The sequence below is a fragment of the Pezoporus flaviventris genome, unplaced genomic scaffold (genome assembly GCF_033815535.1).
Source record: "Pezoporus flaviventris isolate CSIRO_AGI_PZ_B2104156 unplaced genomic scaffold, CSIRO_AGI_Pfla_v1 ptg000005l, whole genome shotgun sequence".
In the NCBI taxonomy this organism is placed as follows: Eukaryota; Metazoa; Chordata; class Aves; order Psittaciformes; family Psittacidae; genus Pezoporus; species Pezoporus flaviventris.
The window spans coordinates 20,140,485-20,158,723 of record NW_026892553.1 but is presented as its reverse complement, the minus strand read 5'-3'; the positions used below and the strand labels follow the sequence as shown (position 1 = coordinate 20,158,723).

General features: G+C 46.6%; 1 long non-coding RNA gene across 1 annotated transcript; it reads right to left on the bottom strand.

Annotated features, from left to right (window-relative positions):
• Positions 1–8,892: 8,892 nt before the first annotated feature.
• On the bottom strand, positions 8,893–15,720 carry LOC133265228 (uncharacterized). Its single transcript, XR_009741909.1, has 3 exons — positions 15,497–15,720; positions 12,514–12,633; positions 8,893–10,366 (listed from the first exon to the last, which is right to left on the bottom strand). It is a non-coding gene; the product is annotated as an uncharacterized LOC133265228 (long non-coding RNA).
• Between the last annotated feature and the right edge of the window lie 2,519 nt (positions 15,721–18,239).

Here is an 18,239-nt window from a genome sequence, read left to right as displayed (position 1 = left end):
GCCAGCCCTGCTCAGTGTGCTTCGTGTGCAACAGCACTGGAATACGCCAAGACAAATTTCATCAAACATTTCAGGAAGCTTATTTGCTGAGGATTTTCCTAAACAATGAGCCATAGTTAACAGCAAAAGGAGAAAGCTTTTAAGAGCCACAATCTCAGCTGGCAAAAGTCAGCATCCACCCAGGCAGTGGGAGCAGAAGGGAAGGGAATCACACAGGTTATCCCAGCTGCAACCACTAGCCCTGAAAGCATTATTTAATTGAAAGTTTTCCTGCCTTCATGTCTTTGACATGTAGCACACACAGCAACATGATAAAATACCTCCAGTCCCACCTAATTGTTTTGTGGGATGACCTGTCAAAGCATAATTAGATCATTCCATGCTTCGTTGTTACAGGGAAGCTTTGTGATCCCTGAATGTCAAGCTGTCACGGAGATAACCTCGCCTTTGAAATAACAGTGTGTTAAAATCAGGGGGGATTTATTACTGGCAATGCTCTTTACAGGCTGTTAGTGCAGAAGCACTGCAAGGCAATGGCAAGCCAGAACTGCAGGGCTCAGTAATGACAATATGCAGCAATAATTACCAACATGCGGGAAAACGGGATCTGATAGTGCAGTCCCTGTAAAAGTCAGCAGCACTGCAGAGAGCTTCCGAAGCCCTTGTGGAGCCCCACAGCATGCCCTGAGCTCTCTGCTTTAATAGTTGATCTCCTGCACTGGTTTCAGCTGCTCCAGCATGATACTTTTGGGGCTTCAGGTCTCTGCAAAACTATACTGCTGGATTTTAGATGAACACGGAAAGTCTGGATAAGACTGCTGACCAGGGGGAAATAGCTTACAGTATCACTTTAGGCAAAGAGACCTATGGGAGAAGGAATTGTTTCAGATAAATAACTCCTGCAAAAGTGTAAGGAGAGCCTGGGATAAACTGATAAGAGAAAACAAACTGTATAAACACAGATGTTTTAACAGACAAAACCATCAGGCAGTCAAATCAGTCATGGAGGTGACCAGAGGGCTATCAAACACGCTGTGAGATGCAAAGCAGGATAGGCTGATATCCGCAGGGCCAATGCAGCCACCCCATCCCACTGCCCAGGAAACCTGCCTGTGCCCCTGTGCCTGCTCTGTGGCACTGCTGCTGTCCTCCATGGTGCATAGCTATGTCCATTGGGATGCTCAGCAGCCTGGGGACTGGGTATCCTGCATCCCACCTCGGCCACAGACATTAGGAGGAGTCCTGGGATGTGTCTTCGAAGAAACCCAACCTGGTGATGATGATCTTTGGTGATGGAGACCCTGCATCCATTGCAAGGGGTTTTTGCCCTGACTGTCAACAATTTGCAACCTGCTTTCCACCTGAATTTACCTATTTTAGAGATGGAAGAACTCTGCTGAACCACCCAGCTGCCTTCCTCCAGCGCGGTCATCAACTGGGATTCAAAGTTAACCTTCAGTGTGATCCATGAAATGAGGCAGCTCTCACTAACTCCGGGGGGCCGTTTCTCAGAGCTGATCATTCCCATATCTCTATTCCTACGTTTTGCAACTTTTTCTCCATACTGTCTGAAACGTGGACGCCAGAAACGAGCCCAGCACCCAGCAGCCGTGCACCAGTGCCAAACCCAGAGGTAATACAACCTCCCTACTCCTACTGCCTGCTATACTTAGCCATACACGCAAGGAATCTTACTGGTCTTTCAGCTGCAACCACGAGTGGGAAGTCACATACATTTGGTTTTCCACCATCCCTTTCCTGAGTTTCTTCTTCCTGACAGTCTCCTCCTCCACAAGCCTGACCTACATCCTTTGTTTCTAAATGCTTGACCTTGTATTTGCATGCCTTGAAATGCATGTTTGTCTGCTTGCCCTTGGCATAGCTAGCTGCCCAGGTTGTGTATCAGTCTCTCTCCTTGTTTACCACGTTTCCAATCTTCAAATCACTTCAGATCACTTGGGAACCTTATCAGTACTTTCAGAATATTATTTTCCATACTGTAGATAAAAATACTGCAAAAAAAAAGAAAGTATAGGAACAAGAGCTGATCTTTCAGGAAAGAAATTAGATAAACAGCTTTCATTTTGGGCATTGGCTGCCACTATTTCAACCATTTAATGTGTGTCCTAAGAATTAAACATCATTCTTGATCAATAGCGAAAACTTGTGAAATCATAAATGCTTACAGATGTCTACATATCCAAGGTCAATACTATTGCTTTTACTGACCCCCTGTGTAATCTAATAAGAAAGCAACACCATGTTAATATTCTCACAGCCCTGCATTGACTGATATGAATTATCTCATCTTCCCTCAGCACTTTACTCCCCAGAATATGCCCTTTTATGACTTGACCCAACATCACGCCCCAGTCCTGTCACTCACCTTCCCTGAGCACTTGACAGATGAGAGCTCTTTTCTCCAGGCTCTTGGAATTGCCCCTGATTTATAAGTTCAGTGATTTCTGTTCAGCCTCATGAATCAGGGCACCTTTTGAGAAAACAGCAAGATTCAAGTCGTTTTAGGACCTCCTTGGGTCTTGAATGCTTCCAGGGATGGGGCATCCACCACCACCCTGGACAACCTCTGCCAGTGTTTCACCACCCTCATTGTAAGGAATTTCTTCCTCACATCCAGCCTGAATCTTCCTCTTTTAGTTTAAACCCATCACCCCTCCTCCTGTTACAGCAGGCCCTGCTTAAATGTCTCTCCCCATCTTTGGTATTCAGTTCAGGGAGGGTCTCAGGTGAGGTTAAACCATGACAGCCTCATTTTTAATAGGGAAGGTAAACACCCACCAGGTAAAGGGCTGTGAATTCTCTAACACTTGGAGCTTCTGCTTTGAGATGTCAAGTAATAGCTATGGCCTTTATCAAGCTCAAGAAATGTGACTTAATGCAACACAGCAGAGGGACCCTCCTCTCCTTAGGATTTCTAGACCAAGCTACAAGCCAGATCTCATCAAATGCAAAGCCCAGGCATCTCTCAACCTTACCCAGCTGTTGAAGAGGGCTTCCAGGCAGTTCACATCCCCTCACGCTGTTCTTACACTCCTCGTACGTTGCATTCCTTCTGAACTGCTGTTCTCATGGGGTCAGTGGTTTCGTTTGCTTCTTTCTGATGCTTCTAGTGTACACGACCGACCAGCTGATCAGCAGCTGGGGCGTCTCTTGCCCTTTGCACGTGCAACAACAAGGCTACAACTTTGTGCCACGTTTTTCAGCAGGGAAGTTATTGATATTTATAGCAGTGATATAGCAGATCATTTGGACATGGGAAAGAGACAGAAAATCAATTAGCATCAATACATGTCTTCAGACTGTTAACTTGCTCATACAAATACAAACGACATTCCCTCTCAACACGTCACGGTGCTCAGGAAGGGAGAAGACCCCGACACCCTCTACAGGGATTTGGAAAACAGGAGGGAACACAAATGGAAACTTCTGGAAGAAAAGAGCAAGTTCTTTGCACACAAGCAGTGTGATGGCCTCAGCACTAAGCGGAACTAACAAAGCACCAGCAGCATAACAACAGAGCACAAGCACTAAAACTAAGCCGTAAAAAAAGCATTACTAATTCACATGGCCAGCATGGCTTTTCTGCCCTTCTTCTGCTCTGGCAGGGATGGGATGCATACAGTGGGCAAGATGCAACACCCTGCCTGTGTCTTCTAAGCCCACTGCAACCAGGCGCCCTGTACCCACTGTTCTACGCTAAGCCTCCTCGTCTGATCCAGGAACGGCAAAATTTCCTGTCCCCAGGAACCCAGAACCACAAGCCAAAATTCTCCTATGGCCAAGGGAGGGCCAAGAAGATGGTAGGGTCTCACACATGCAGGGGGAGATGCTAAAGCTCCCTAGATGCCCCTTGCCATCCTGCTGCTTGTCGTATGTATGACACAGGTATGATCATCCCTGCTGCACAGCAAAGCAGTGCTTAATGTCCAGATACTCCAGCAGGCTTTTTGATAGGAAATATTCCAATCTGGAGGAGGAGGTGGGTGAGATATACTGGTTGTCTCCATGCAGATAAATCTGGGATTTCTAGAAGCTGTAAAGCTCTGCTGCTAAGCTCAGGGAGCTGCACAAAGCAAACCTCCAATGAGCCGTGTGGTGTGACATGATATGAAACCAGTTCTTTTTGAATACCATCTAAGAGTGAGAGCATTCCCACTGGAGCTACACATAGGTGAAGCAACTGATCCATACAGGAGGGAGAAGCACAACAGAACAAGCAAACAACATCCCCATGCTGTGATACCCGCAGATGACACTGGAACCTGCTAACACCCTGTGTCCTGCTAGGCATCCCAGCATCCTGAGCTGCAAGGAGGATGTACAGTGCAAACAGAGCGCAAGACCATGGGCTATCATCTTTATGGGGGGGACCAAGCATGTGTTGAGGGTAATCAGCATCTGCAGCAATTCAGGTCTCACCTTCCAGCCCAAGCTTTTCTCCTTAGCAAGTCCCTCCCTGCTTCCCCAAGGTTCTGTCCCTTGTGAGCACAATCCCTCTCCTTAGGTGAGGCACCTCACAGCCCCCGTGGGAAAGCCTGTACTCACACATCCAGACTAAATCCCTCTTCATCTGGGAGCCAAGACGGAGCTTGGCAGCAGTCTTGGCAGGATGCAGGCACACGCTGCCACGCTCCGAGCCGCCGGGCTTTCCCCAGGGATGGATGCATCCCACAGGAGCTGAGTCACGACGCAGACACGTTCACGTCTGTCGACTCCCGCCTTGGCTCTTGCTCTCTGAAGCTAAAACAAGCCCTTGCTGAATCCTAATCCTACTCGATCTCCCCCTTCCTAGATGCAGGCAGTGGCAAAGAGCCGCACTGTTTGGTCTGGAGCAGGACGAGGGCACAGTCCCAGCAGGAATATGACTGTGCATCCAGTGGATGTGCAGGGGCTGCTCTGCACACACCAAGGAGCTCAGGGAGGGATGGGATGGGATGTCCCCTTTGCCTGAGTTTCTTCAAGCCACATTGCTCCTGGCACCCCCACCAAGTGCTGGGGCTTGTACCCAACCTGCTCCCACTCCCTTCCCTGCAGGCACTGACCCACACGCCTTAGACAGGCTGAACTTCAGAGGCCTCTCAAAGCACAGTTCACCGTGTCTCAAGCTGGCTGTCCCCAAACCAATGGCCTTTGAAATATACATATAAATGTTTTAAAAGAGCTTCCTGCAAACATCTGAAGAATTCTCTGGTCCAGGACCAAGATGCTCCTGACGGATACCTTCCTACACCAAATCCCTGCAGCCCCGGTTCAAACCGGGCATCTCATCATCCCCAGCATTTGGTGATTCACCAGCCTGAGCACACACTAGGCAATTCTGCATACGTCTACTGTTCCTGTTGTCTGTCTCCTTGTGCACAGACAGAGAGAGAGGGAGCAGAGATCTCTGACAGTGGGCAGATTAATAATACATTTATTATCTCCATGCATCATGAGGAAGAGGAAGAGCCATAATTCAAGAGCCTCCCTGAGAGTTTTGTAAATTCTTCACGATGGGAGACAAGAGCAGGGAAGGAGCTTTTGTGCTTCGACTCCTTAAAGCTAGTGCCACTCAGTATTTTAATGTAACATTTAGAAGGCGCACAAAGAACTGCATGTACCATAAATACAAAGTGAAGATATTAAACCAGTCAATACAACCAGGGCGTCATTTTTCATGAGTTCTCAGGATCAGGAGATAGCAGCAAAATGTGGGTCTCTGTGGCGATGGTGGCTCCTCAATATCTTCAAGGAAGAGCTTTTTGAGTACCCATAAGGGGTCCGAATTGGAGCGCATCTCCACAGGGAAACCACCTTGGTGCTGGTCTGAGGGACCAGGGAAGGTCTGGTTCCTCTGCACTGCCCTTCTCATGGAGATGCATCTGCTCCGCAAGTGAAACCCGTGCTTTGTTTAAGGCAAAGTGCTAGGTCTGAATAGGCAAGGCAGAAATCTGATAACCCAGAAGGAACTGGCATTACTTCAGGGCTTGCAGGCAGGAGCATGGCAGTACCTTCCCAGAGGGGTTTCTGTTCCCATCTCCTCTTTACCTCTCATCTTTCCGAAGTTTCCCAGTGCCTGGGTGAACAGGATGAGGCAGGGAGAGTGCTCACTGCATTTCCTGTCCATTCAAACACTGGCATTCCCATTTAGGAAAGGAAATCACTAGTTTAAAAGCCTGTTTCTCACAGTCCTTTTTCTTTGCACATTCACCTACTTCCAAGCAAAGGGGAGAGGAAGATGAGATTTTCTGATAGTGGCGTTGCTTTACATACCTGACAGGTAGGTACAAACCAGGGCGATAATGAAGGCATGTTGGTGTATATTAATCACACAGAAAAGCCCAGGCTGAGACTGGTAATTTATGTCTCTTTCTTCACTGTTCTTTTGAAACCTCAAGAAGAGAAAAATGTAGAGAAATCAGGATAAAAGTTACTATTGAATGTCAGCATTCCAGAGAGCAGACCTGAGCAGTTCCTGCTTTCCCTAGGGCTGCACAAACAGGAGCAAAACCAGCAAAACAAGAACAAACCCCAGGATAAGCTATGGAGACAGGGATGAGCTGGGAAACGCTGAGCTTCTGGCTTGGCTGAGAAGTCCCCAAGCTAACCTGGCCAAGAAATTGCCTTTCAAATGCACAGTTTGGCCCAGAGGTTGAGGAAAGCATCATGGGGAACGCTCTCGACTTCCCTAATGGGCAGTACTGAGCTCAGTCCACAGGCACTGCCAGCCTAAGAACTAGCATCGCTTTTCTTTTCCAAGCTACTGATAACAGTGACAGCGCAGGGTGATGATTTTGTACCAACAGGCAGCATAAGCCATGCCCATAACTTACCAAAGGCAACCCCTGGAGTGCGTGTGACCTCATGGGATAACCTGCCAGGGATGGGGCAGCCACAGCTTCTCTGGGCACCCTGTGCCAGCGCCTCAGCACCCTCACAGGGAAGAGCTTCTGCCTTACCTCCAACCTGAACTTCTCCAGGCTGAACAGCCCCAATGTTCTCAGCCTGTCTCCATATGGGAGGTGCTCCAGCCCCTGATCATCCTTTTGGCCTCCTCTGGACTTGCTCCAACAGCTCCATGTCCTTCTTATGTTGAGGACATCAGAATTGCACACGGTGCTGCAAGTGGGATCTCACGACCGCTTGCCACATGCCATACCAGATAACCAGACACCATAAGGATGGCCAAAAAAAAACAATTTTAAAGGAACTGAATTTAGCTAAGAATGTAAGCCATAGTTTTCAACCTGCCTACATTATTGGGAACTCTCACAGTCATGACATCATAGCATTATGTAGCCTCATATATGCTCATGGTAGATACTGGTGTGACATGATGTGAGTCAGTAGAGCTGCCGTTCCACTGGCGTTTCAATTATCAAACTCCTTTGCAGAGATTAATAACACAGCTCATGCTTTAAGCCAAGAAGCAATTTTTTCCCCCCTTCAAAATTTCATTAAAGTCTGCTGATAGAGGAAAAAGCACAGTGACTCTTTTGTAGTTTCAGAAACTACTCCCATACTCTCTCACTATAGAGACATTTTTGCTCCAAGCAATTAGTTCTTAGCTGGGACTGGTCCTTCCTCATCTTTAACATTTCAAAGAAAACACAGATCCTACATAGCCCAAATACCACTGCAGGAAGTCTGTGCAGCAGCAGTGATTCTCCCACTGTAGCAATGGCTACAGTCCGTATGGCAGAGCTGTAGGTCTTATATCCAATATTGACCATACCTCTTGCTGGATAGAGCCAATTCCAAGTGAAATTACACATGAAGCCTTAATTCTGCATGTGCGTTTATAGGCGTGAGCTGCACTGTGGAGTTGGATGGGTCTGAGATGCTGTCCCTAAGCACATCAGACCACTGCATTCCCTGCCTGTTTTCCATCAAAATAATGGTTACAGTCTATGAGCAAAATATGTTGCTACACCACCTCACATCAGTCCATTATGCCAACCAAGCGTTGCTGTGATTTACTACCCACAGTGTGCTCAAAACGGTGGAAAGAAAACATCATTTGTGAGAAAGAGATCTTTCTAGCAAGTCAGGGAGCACTGACTGAGGCCATGTTCGGGAATCACTTCCCAGCCTCTGTCCCTACCAGACATTCTTCCCAAAGCTTTCTCCCTATGCAGGCCGCGCTCACACAGGATAACCCTGGTCCACAAGGCAAGCAGGGACTGGGTTAGCAGCCAAGTCTCATCTAGTGCATTCCCAGCACTGGTTTAACCCCTCACTCTAAAGAGATTTTGCTGTTGTGTGATGCCCTTTACAAAAGCTACCAACCTCAGGGAGATGCCACCAGCATTATTTCCAAACCCTACTGCCCTGCACTGAAGAGCTGATGTCTTTTAAAGACACCCCTGTGCCTCTTCTAAGCCAAATTTATCAGGTGGATTTGGAATATTCCCCCCATTTTTATTCCCTCCCCCTCCCCAACATCTCTGTGTTCCCTCTGAGTCATTCCCCTGGCTTCAGTAAGCCAAGCAGCAGGATTGCAGAAACCATCATATTTACCTGAAGAGAAATTGAATCATAGCATTATAGGATTTCCATCCCTAAGCATTCAGTGCTCAATTTCAGCATGTTTTCTCCTGCTTTGCCTTAATGGTCAATAGAAAGATTCCACAAGACCTTGATAGGATAAAAACAAAACTTGTTAACATAACAACAGCATCTCAGGGAATTCATTTTGAACCAAGAGGGCTTTCTGCTCCTTCCAAGCTGCCTCAGCAGCTTAGTCCTGAGTGCTGCTGGCAAAGACCACATCGCATTCTCCTAGCAGAGTCCCAGAGGAAGGGTCCAGAGCCATCTGTAAGACAGCAATTCACATTATTAGGTGAAAAGATGGCTGCATACACACAAAATTACCCCTCCTTCTATTAACAAAGACCTACAAAACACAGCATAAGGTCAAAGGCAGAGATACAACGCCAGACGCTTTGTAACATAGACGAGGGTGGGGATGGCAGCCAATGTCTTTCCTGTGAAGACGAAAATCCCAGAATAGGGAATTCCATCCTAGAGCCGTCACCCACACCCTTCACTTCTGACATTTACCCAAGCTTTTAAGCAACGTGGCTGCAAGCAAAGGCTGCTCAACCCTAAGACCACAAACACTCTTCTTTGTTCGATGAGAAGCCTAGAGCTGAGAGCCAACAGATCCATCATGGTTTGTGCCAAGCCATGGTGTGGCTCAGCAGTGCCACTCACGGCCAGCCCGGCTCTGCTGCCTGTGCAGTGTGATCCAGCCCAGCTTTAGCAAAGGCAAAACAGCGTTTTTAAATCCCAACCCGAGTGTACTTTAAGGAGTGCAGTAGCTGGTTGTTTGCCTAATTAAACTATTAAATTAGGCTGCAAAACAAACATTTGGAAGTTTCAAGCAAGACAAAGCCATGAATACTAAGAACTTCCCAACTTAGCGTGATTGATTACACAAACAAACCATATGTATTGAAGAAGTGTTATGAAAAAGCATCACTTTCGTCAGATTTTAAGCGAACAGTTGCAGAGTGGGAAGGGGGAAAATTAATTAATTACACCCTGAAACATTTCGCTGATTGAATCCGTGGCCCCAGCACTTGTAAGGTCATCAAATGATAGATTAACGCTGAGCAGAGTATCACAAATGGTATTTGCGCTGGGAAGGTCATTATATGAGATGTCAGGTCATGTAAATCACAGGAAACAAATAGAAACATCCATCAGAAAATGCAGATAGTCATTACAGGCAGCAGAGAGGAGTTAAATTATTATGCAAAATATTTTTGACTATTAAAATACAAAGAGGTGACCCAAAATTGTCCTTTAAATGAACATAAACTACAAGCACTCTGACAGGGGGGTTTGTTATAGATGTTTCATCTCTTCAGGATACCATGTCTGCAAATGGTACCCAGAAAACAAAGGAGAGGGGGAAGAGGGGGGGGAAAATCCAATATTTGGCTCTTCAGATCTTTTCTGTTATTCAGGAGAGAACTTTCTTTCCACATGTGAATAATCAATGCAAGAGAGGAAGGAATAGACTGTAATTACTGTATGCAAGTCATTCGTTACAGACCCTGTCTGCTCGGAGGGAACAGAAGCAAGTGCTGCTGCTTGACAAGCAATTGGATTTCTTTCTTAGGGAGATGCACTAAACAGTTTGGCGGAAATCTGTGGGTGCTCAGGAAGAGGAAACCAAGCAGCAGGAGATACCGAACCAAATGGCCAGGCGGGAACTCACTCACCTGTTCCCAGCACCATCCATGACTCCAGGAGATGGACCGGCATCTGCTGGCGTCCATTTCCTTGCTTATTAAACTAAACCCTTGGTTGTCCTTCTTATTTCTTCTTCGTTTGCTCAGTGAAGCCCACTTCATACCTGTTAACAGGACAGATAAGAGGAGTTTTGGTTCGTCCAAAGCAAAGTCTTTCTTTAGGAACAAATCCTTTCTTTACAGCATCTAAGCACTCAAACCATAACTAATATTTATAGTTTTGAAGCACTGTCAATTACAACCAAAGCATAATTTCCTCACTTTAAATGCAAATACAAACATCTTTTTCACTTTTGAAGAACTCAGTGACACAGTATTTAAAGGACACCATTTTAGAGCAATATTATAAGGAAGACCAGCAGGTCAGAACGGAGTTTTGGGACCCTTCAATCTGATTTTCTTGGTTGGGCTTATAAAAGATAAAGTCAGATCTGGTGGTTCGTGTTTTAAGATGAAACACAGGCATTTGGTGCTGAAACCCCGCAAAAACACATCTACATCCTCTAGACCGCTTTGGAAAATCACAGCGCATCTTCCTGAGTGATGCAGGTTGCTTCCAGCAGCCACAGGTTAATGTCTAATGAGTCACATCTCCTTTTAGGCTTGTTCCATCTCTCACTATTGTAAATCACTTTAATTTCTTTTTATGAACACCACGTAAGAAGGCAGGCACTGAAAATTACAAATAATAGCTCAAGGTGTGATTTGTGAATAGCAAAGGCAATATCCCTTCCATTACGTGGAAGGTGTTTGCATGATGAAAAGGAAGAACTGGACCTTACAATGAAGCAGAATAAAGCAGATTTATTGAATCTTTTACCATCTTAAAAAATGTTTACAGTGTTACTAATGTAAGATTGATTGATAGCAACCATACAGTTCTTCTATGGCTGCTCTGCAGTGAGATACATGAGTACGCTCCTAACTTTCCTTAGGATCATAGAATCATGGGAATGGTTTGGGTTGGACATTAAGATCACCCAGTTCCAAGCCCCTGCCATGGCAGGGCCACCTCACACTAGACCATGTCACCTTAGGCTCTGTCCAATTTGGTCTTGAACACTGCCAGGGATGGAGCATTTACCACTTTCTCTGGGCAACCTTCCTTATATCCAACCTGAGCTTGCCCTGTTTCAGTTTGAACCCATCACCCCTTGTTCTGGCACTACAGTCCCTGATGAAGAGTCCCTCTCCAGCATCCTTGTAGCCCCTATTCACACACTGGAAGCTGCTCTGGGGTCTCCACACAGTTTGTCTTCTCCAGGCTGAACAGCCCCAGTTGCCTTGGGTAGCAAGCTGTGAATGCCCAGCCACTGCCAATCTCAGTACATTCTGTGCTGCCAGTATAAATTGCCGAGTCTCTTTGCCACCAGATAATGGAGTACAATTCCAGTAAAATAAACACTATTCCAGCCCTAAAAGAAACTGCATCTGCTGGTGATGCCTTTTTTTACTGAGGCACAAAAGGGGGCTGTGACAAGGAGCTGAACACAGTTGTTAGAGATGCAGGGAGCATTTCTTGAGTTCACCCAGAGACAAAGGAGGAAAACACTGTGGGATCCAGTTCCTTCTGGCCACGTGTTTGGGAAGTGTTGTGACTACAGCTATCACAGGGAGCCTGGAGTTAGCACCTGGGAAAGCCGCTGGCCTGGTGAGCAGTGAGCCCAGCACTGGCATGTAAATGATGCTCTTGCAGAAATGCTGAGAAGGGAGGAAAGTCAGGATGGTACAATAGAAATGGAAGAGCAAGGGGGTGAGATTAAAATCAGCTTCTGTGCCATTTTGCATCAGGAAAGGCTCTTGACCTTGTCAGAGATGGTGGCCTTGAATGCCCATGAGCCCTGGTAAGTGCAGCTGAGTGGGAAAAACATTCCCAGCCTCAGAACAAGGGTATGTTGGTGGAGGTTTTGTTACACACTGGGTTATTTGCCTTGCCAGACCTGCATCTGAACCTCCTGGCACAGCACCACCACTGGGAGCACTGGGGCAATATCTAGGATTAAGTCTCCGTGGAGGTTCTTGTGTGATGATGTGATGTGCCTCTGGGAAGCAGTGACTGGAAGCAGGGAGCCAGCACAGCCCAAGGGTCCCCCCCCAGCTCTCCCCAGCACCCCGTGGCTGAGTGCTGGCACAGACATCCCTGCACACCTTGCGATGCACGGCTTAGAGTGATGACACCAACCCATGGGGGCTGAAGGGTCTCGATGCTACGACATGGTGAGGCTTAATATAGGATTCCAGAGGAGCTCACCTGGTGACATCTTTATCTTGAAAGCAGCAGCAGCCGGTGTGTGCTATTTTCAGCTCTGCAGGCTTGTTTTGAGCATCTCCCCCGCTGTTTCTCAAGTCAAAGCCCCAGACAAGTTCAACCCTAAGGGGAAAACCAGCGATGCCTCATGTGAGCACAGAGAAATGCGCCTGGAGCAGGGAAGAAGCTGCCCCAGCACATTCCCAGGTGGGAGATAGGGCCTCCAGCACCTTACGTGGTCCAGCTGCCCTCACCCCTTTGGACAGGCAGGGGTTATCCTTCTCTATGATGGAGGTAACACCAAGAGCAGTGCTGGAGCATCCTGCCCTATGCCTGCCCTTCTCACCCCAGACATGCAATAACAATAAAACTATCATCGCATTATTTTAAACACAGAAGGCTTATGAGACTAAATCAGAGCTGAAATCACCACTGTGGTTTCGCAATAAGCCTGAGCCCTGCTGAAGAGCTGTCGTGGCTTCTGGTCGAAATCCCCGTTTTAAAACCACTTTTGTGGTTCCCCCATGCAAGCAGCTCAGTTTGTAGCTCCGCACCACGAGGCAGCGTGGCCTGCCAAGCCAGCAGAGGCTCTTTCCCTTTAATGACAGCCATCTGCAGGTTCCTATAACTTAGCAATGTTCCCAGCTCTGATTTATGGAGGGTGCTTAGCTTTACAGTATAATCTTTACCATTTTACAGGGTTCCCTTTTTCTCAGTTAAATGTTGTTTTCTGAATAATTCCAAGCTGCCAGGAGGTTTACAGGGAAAACTGAAATGAATCTCTCCTTGCTTTTATTTACTCCTATTTGAGTACTGTGTTTCTGCATCCATTTTGGAGATTTACAGTGGTATTAAGGTTCCTTCCCTCATCCTCATTTTATAGATTTCTGCTGCAAGCATTTTGAAAGCCAGGAAGCTGACAGGAAAATTAGGAAACGAGATAGAATGTTCCTGTTCCCTCCAGTGCCCTGATGAGGAAAAGGAGAAGAAAAAGAACCTGAAGGCATAATAAGTAACTCCCTATATCCCGGAATCCCCTCCCAAATGCTGGCACCTCCTTCAGGCATCCCACTGCATCCCAACCTGCCAGCACTGCTCTGACCTCGGGAATGCTGGTCTGTTCAGTGGCTGGGGGAGGCTCCGGTGATCCAGGTGGCAAGTACACAGGTTAACTGTTAATCTGATTTTATGTTACTGCATGGACCCAACTTAAGCCTTTCCAACCAAAACAAGCCTGCCGAGACTTGCAAAGATGCTGCTTACCTAGTGATGAGCAAGGGCTGCTCATCTCATGAGAGCTTGTACCACCTCCTGCCAGTGACAGCCTCATCCAGAGCACAGGCAATACCCATCCAGGTGCAGATTTCTGCTCTGTTGTAGGTGTTAGTTGATGCAGGCAAAACAAAAACGCTGGAAATGATCCCGGCTCACTAAGTTACCCATTTCTTCTGCTTTCTTCCCATCTTGGATTACAACAACGGGTATTTTATGTACTTTATCCTGCTCCTGTTTCCAGTGATGCGTTGCCTAGGGATGGGGGTTTACTTGCTCATTTTACCCCAGATAAGGCTGATTTTCCACCTGCCTCTGAAATCTGACTCACCCATTTTGTGTGATGCATTAGCCTCCATTCAGGCTGAGAACAGGTATTTCCATTTAAGCAGAGAGAACACCCATTCTATCATTCCTGTGCTTTATGGAAACACCTGTGAAACAAAGCAGCCCAACACAGCAAAATGCTGAATTGCCCAGGAATTGGAATGCTAAAATTGCATCCTAGAAAAAAACCCATTTCCATTCAGCCCAGGGAGATTGAAAGAGATTTAAAGTATCATTTTGTTTTCAGGGACTGAACCTCTATACAGCATAAAATATGACTTTATATTAATACATGGTATGATATACAAATAAAAACAAGCCAAACTTTTTACTGTGCATGTTCTTTACATCTGTGGGGTTTTATACATTAAGATGTATGCTTGAAACTCATTTAAATTAGAAATTACTCTCACAGAGTGACTTGCACTTTGATTTGACACCTGATGTTCTGACAGGCAACAGGGGATTTTCTAATGCTGTAAGTACATGGGGTATAAAATCTAAAGATGAAAATGGAGGGGAAAATGCAATAGAAATAGAACAATGACAAAGTGAAGAAAGACCAAATGGGCTCTGGCTGCAGCATGGGGTGCAGCTGTCCCAGGGAGCCAGCCAGCTGGGCAGCAGGCAAGGAGACCAGGCAGATGTCTGGCTTCTGCTGCCGGCTTTGATGGCACTGACACGTTCCCACCGAGCATCCTGATCAGATGGAATCAGCATTTTCCAACAGAAAGGGGCTCATGAAATTGGTCTGCTGGAAAATCAGTGACCCGTTCCACTTGTGGCTGATCATGGGATCAGAGAATACCTTGAGTTAGAAGGGATAAGGATTGGAAAGTGCAGCTCCCTGCTCCTTGGACTCTGACAGGCTTGGTGCTGTGGGGAGCCTGTTGCAGTTAACCACCCTAATGTCTAATCTGAACCTCCCTGATGCAGCTTCATTCCACTTCCTTGTGTCCTACCACTGCTCACCAGACAGGAGATCAGCAGCTCTCCCTCCACTGCCCACCTTGAGGAAGGAGCAGACTGCAATGAAGTCCCCCTTCAGCCTTCTCTTCTCCAAGCTGAAGAAACCAAGCAATCTCAGCCACTGCACCTAAGCCTTACCCTTGAGGCCTTTCACCATCTTGCTTGTCCAGCTCTGGACAGACCCTAAGCTAAGCATTGCCCTTCAAAATAAGTCCATAAATAAATAAACAAGCCTGCTTCCCTCTTGCATTCAAACCATGCTCACCCCTGTCCACCTCAACAGCACTCAGGATACTGCAGACCTCTACCCTTTCCCCTTCAGTCATGCTCTTTCCAAGCAAAAGCCCTAAATACATCAAGCTTTCCTATCACAGAGGTTGGTACCTGCATATAATGAGATCTGCTGTTGTCCTCGTACATTCTCCTGTTTCTGCAATGAGCAACCAGACCTTCATGGAGGATTGAATGTGCACAGCGATGCTCCTCATTCTTGGAGCCTTTCTCCATCCTCCCCTCCCTGGGGCCATGAGGATGGTGCCAGCATTTGGAGGGGAGAAGCCACACAGCTGCATTTTCTTTCTTAAGGGTAATTGCTAATTCAAAGCCCATCATTCTTTATATGCAGTTAGACCTGGCCTAACAGGGGCATTAATTTGCACTTATCAGCACTGAGTTTCACCTGCTCATTCTTGTCACCCAGGCACGCACTTCTCTAAGATCCTAAAGCCTCTGCTTTGGGCCTGGCTTCCCTGGACAAATCTGTCACCTGCAACCTTCACCATCTCACTGCTCACCTCTTGTGTCCAGCTCATTTCTGAATATGCTGCCAGTGTCTAGCAGGTACCTGCAGGATTCCTACTCTAATTTCTGCCCACAGTACAAACTGACATAGGGCTTTATTCCTATTCCTGGTTTCCTACCTGTTTCCAGTCCTTAGAAGATTAATCTTGTGAAAGCCTAGTCCCATTAAGGCTTTTTGGTGATTCTTTTGAGTCCTTCAGCCCTGCTGGCTTGCTTTCTGGTGCATTTGCATACTTCTGGTAAGCATTAAATGAGCAATCTCTGCTTGTAGGTAGTGTTGAGGCAACTTTTCTTCTTTCCAATTTCTTCTTAATCTGCTTCCTCATTCTTCTCCAGCTGAATTTAGAATGAAATAGAGCTGTGGCAGGGTGGGTTCTTTTTCATAGGGATGCTGAATTTGATAACAGTCACTACTAGAGCAGCTCATCAGCACTTACACCTTGAATGAGGTCCTCAGGAATCAGTCAAGAGCTGCTTCTCCTCACCTGAGCTCTCTAAAGAGTCTCAAAAAGAAAAGGTCACTTAAGGTCTTTCAAAAGCATGACCCCACATGACACAACCAACTCTTATGCTGAAAACTGGATCACAGAATCATGCAATAGTTACGCTTGGAAAGGACCTTCAGATCATCCAGTTCCCTTTATTAGCACAGGGACACTTGCTTTGCATGAACTCTGGAAGTCTGTTTAAAAGGGTTTAAAAGACGTTCAAAAGCTGTGGCAGGAGGAAGCTGGGAAGGAGGTTTCAAGTCTACCTTGGCAAACCCAAACCCCCACCACAGCAGGGAGGGTGCAGCGTCCATCTCCCAACTGGTGCTGCCTCGTATTGACCCATTTGGAATGGGAATTGGTTTTCCTAGAATCACACTGTTAAGCCTTTAGGATCACCAAGCAGTTGTGTGCTCCTCAGCAAAGCTGGAGCTTTCTCCATCTCATGTTTGGCTGCGTCCAGAGGTCCTATGAGCAAGCCAGGAGAGATGGGTAAGGGGCTGCCTGCACCGGGAAGCAGGCAATGAAATACTATACAAATCCTTTCTAGTAAATCAGATTTAATACTTCTATGCTATTACAAGCTCCATTGAAAACAGTGCAAAAACTCTTAGTAAATCTGTCCCCTAGGTGCCTTATGTCTGTATTTATTCTGTCTTCTGAAATTCATTCATTTACCAAGCTCGGTTTTTGCTTCTGGGTGTTAGTTTTTATCCAACATGATTTAATTTTGTACTGGGGATTGGGTTTAAAGCTTGCACTATGATATCTAAATAAGTTCATTAAATGCTCTAAGTTTCTCTGGTTACAAGTATAAATTCATCAGCATGGAAATAATGACATCTTAAACCTATTAAATTTAAAATATCTCCGTGCTCAACCCCAGAGCTCAGACATGCCAGCCAATGATAATCAAATGCCACCCAACCACTCAAAAATTCCAGGGAAGAGAAAATGAGCTGGTTTGAGGATGCCTGCAAGGCAAATCAGGCTGTCAAAATCCTATCATTCTTGGGAGGAATTTACATAGCTCATATTAGACTCAGCAGAGGGACTGGAAACCTGGAGCAATTAAATGCTGGGAGGAGGGAGATGCTGGATAAGCTTTAGCCAGGTGGCCCCTGCAAAAGAAAGAGGTGCAGAAAGATCCCCAGGAGGAACTGGGGTGCCCTGGGAACTGGGGAAGTGCCAAGCTGGGCTCCTGAGAAGGGGAGAGAAGACACTTGTCAGGGGATGGATGGATGGATGGGTGGATGGGTGGGTGGATGGATGGATGGATGGATGGGTGGATGGACGGACAAGGGAGGAAGACAGAAATCTCTCTTGCTTGGGGATAGCCCCTTGGCTTCCCACTGAGCATGCTGCTTCCTCCCTGTGCACGAGCTCGTGGGGCTATACATTGTCCTGTCCTGCTGCCTCACAGCAAGGCTCTCTGCACACACATTTCTCCCAGATTTCACCTTATTTCCATAAAGAGGACTGGAAGGTGCCCCCAGACCTGCCTATTTGCTCCTTGCTCCATGGCAGGTGGCTCTGGCTTTGGCCAGCCATGGCCCAGAAGTAGCTGAGCCCAAGGGAAACCTGAACTTCCCCTGTTTCAGTTTTAACCCATCACCTCTGGTCCTATCATTACAGTCCCTGAAATCATCCCAGCCCCAGCACTGCAGGTGCTTTTCAAAGGTGACGGCTTTTGTTTCACACTCTTCAGCAGACAGACTGTCACCGAACCAAGTATAAGGGACCTTAATCCTCCTCTTATTGACATGACATATCCTAATGGCTTCTTTGGATACCTATCAAGTCACTGTGTACTTAGAAAGCTTTAATCTGTAGATTATTTACTCAATAGACTCTAACGGCTTTGCATAATAG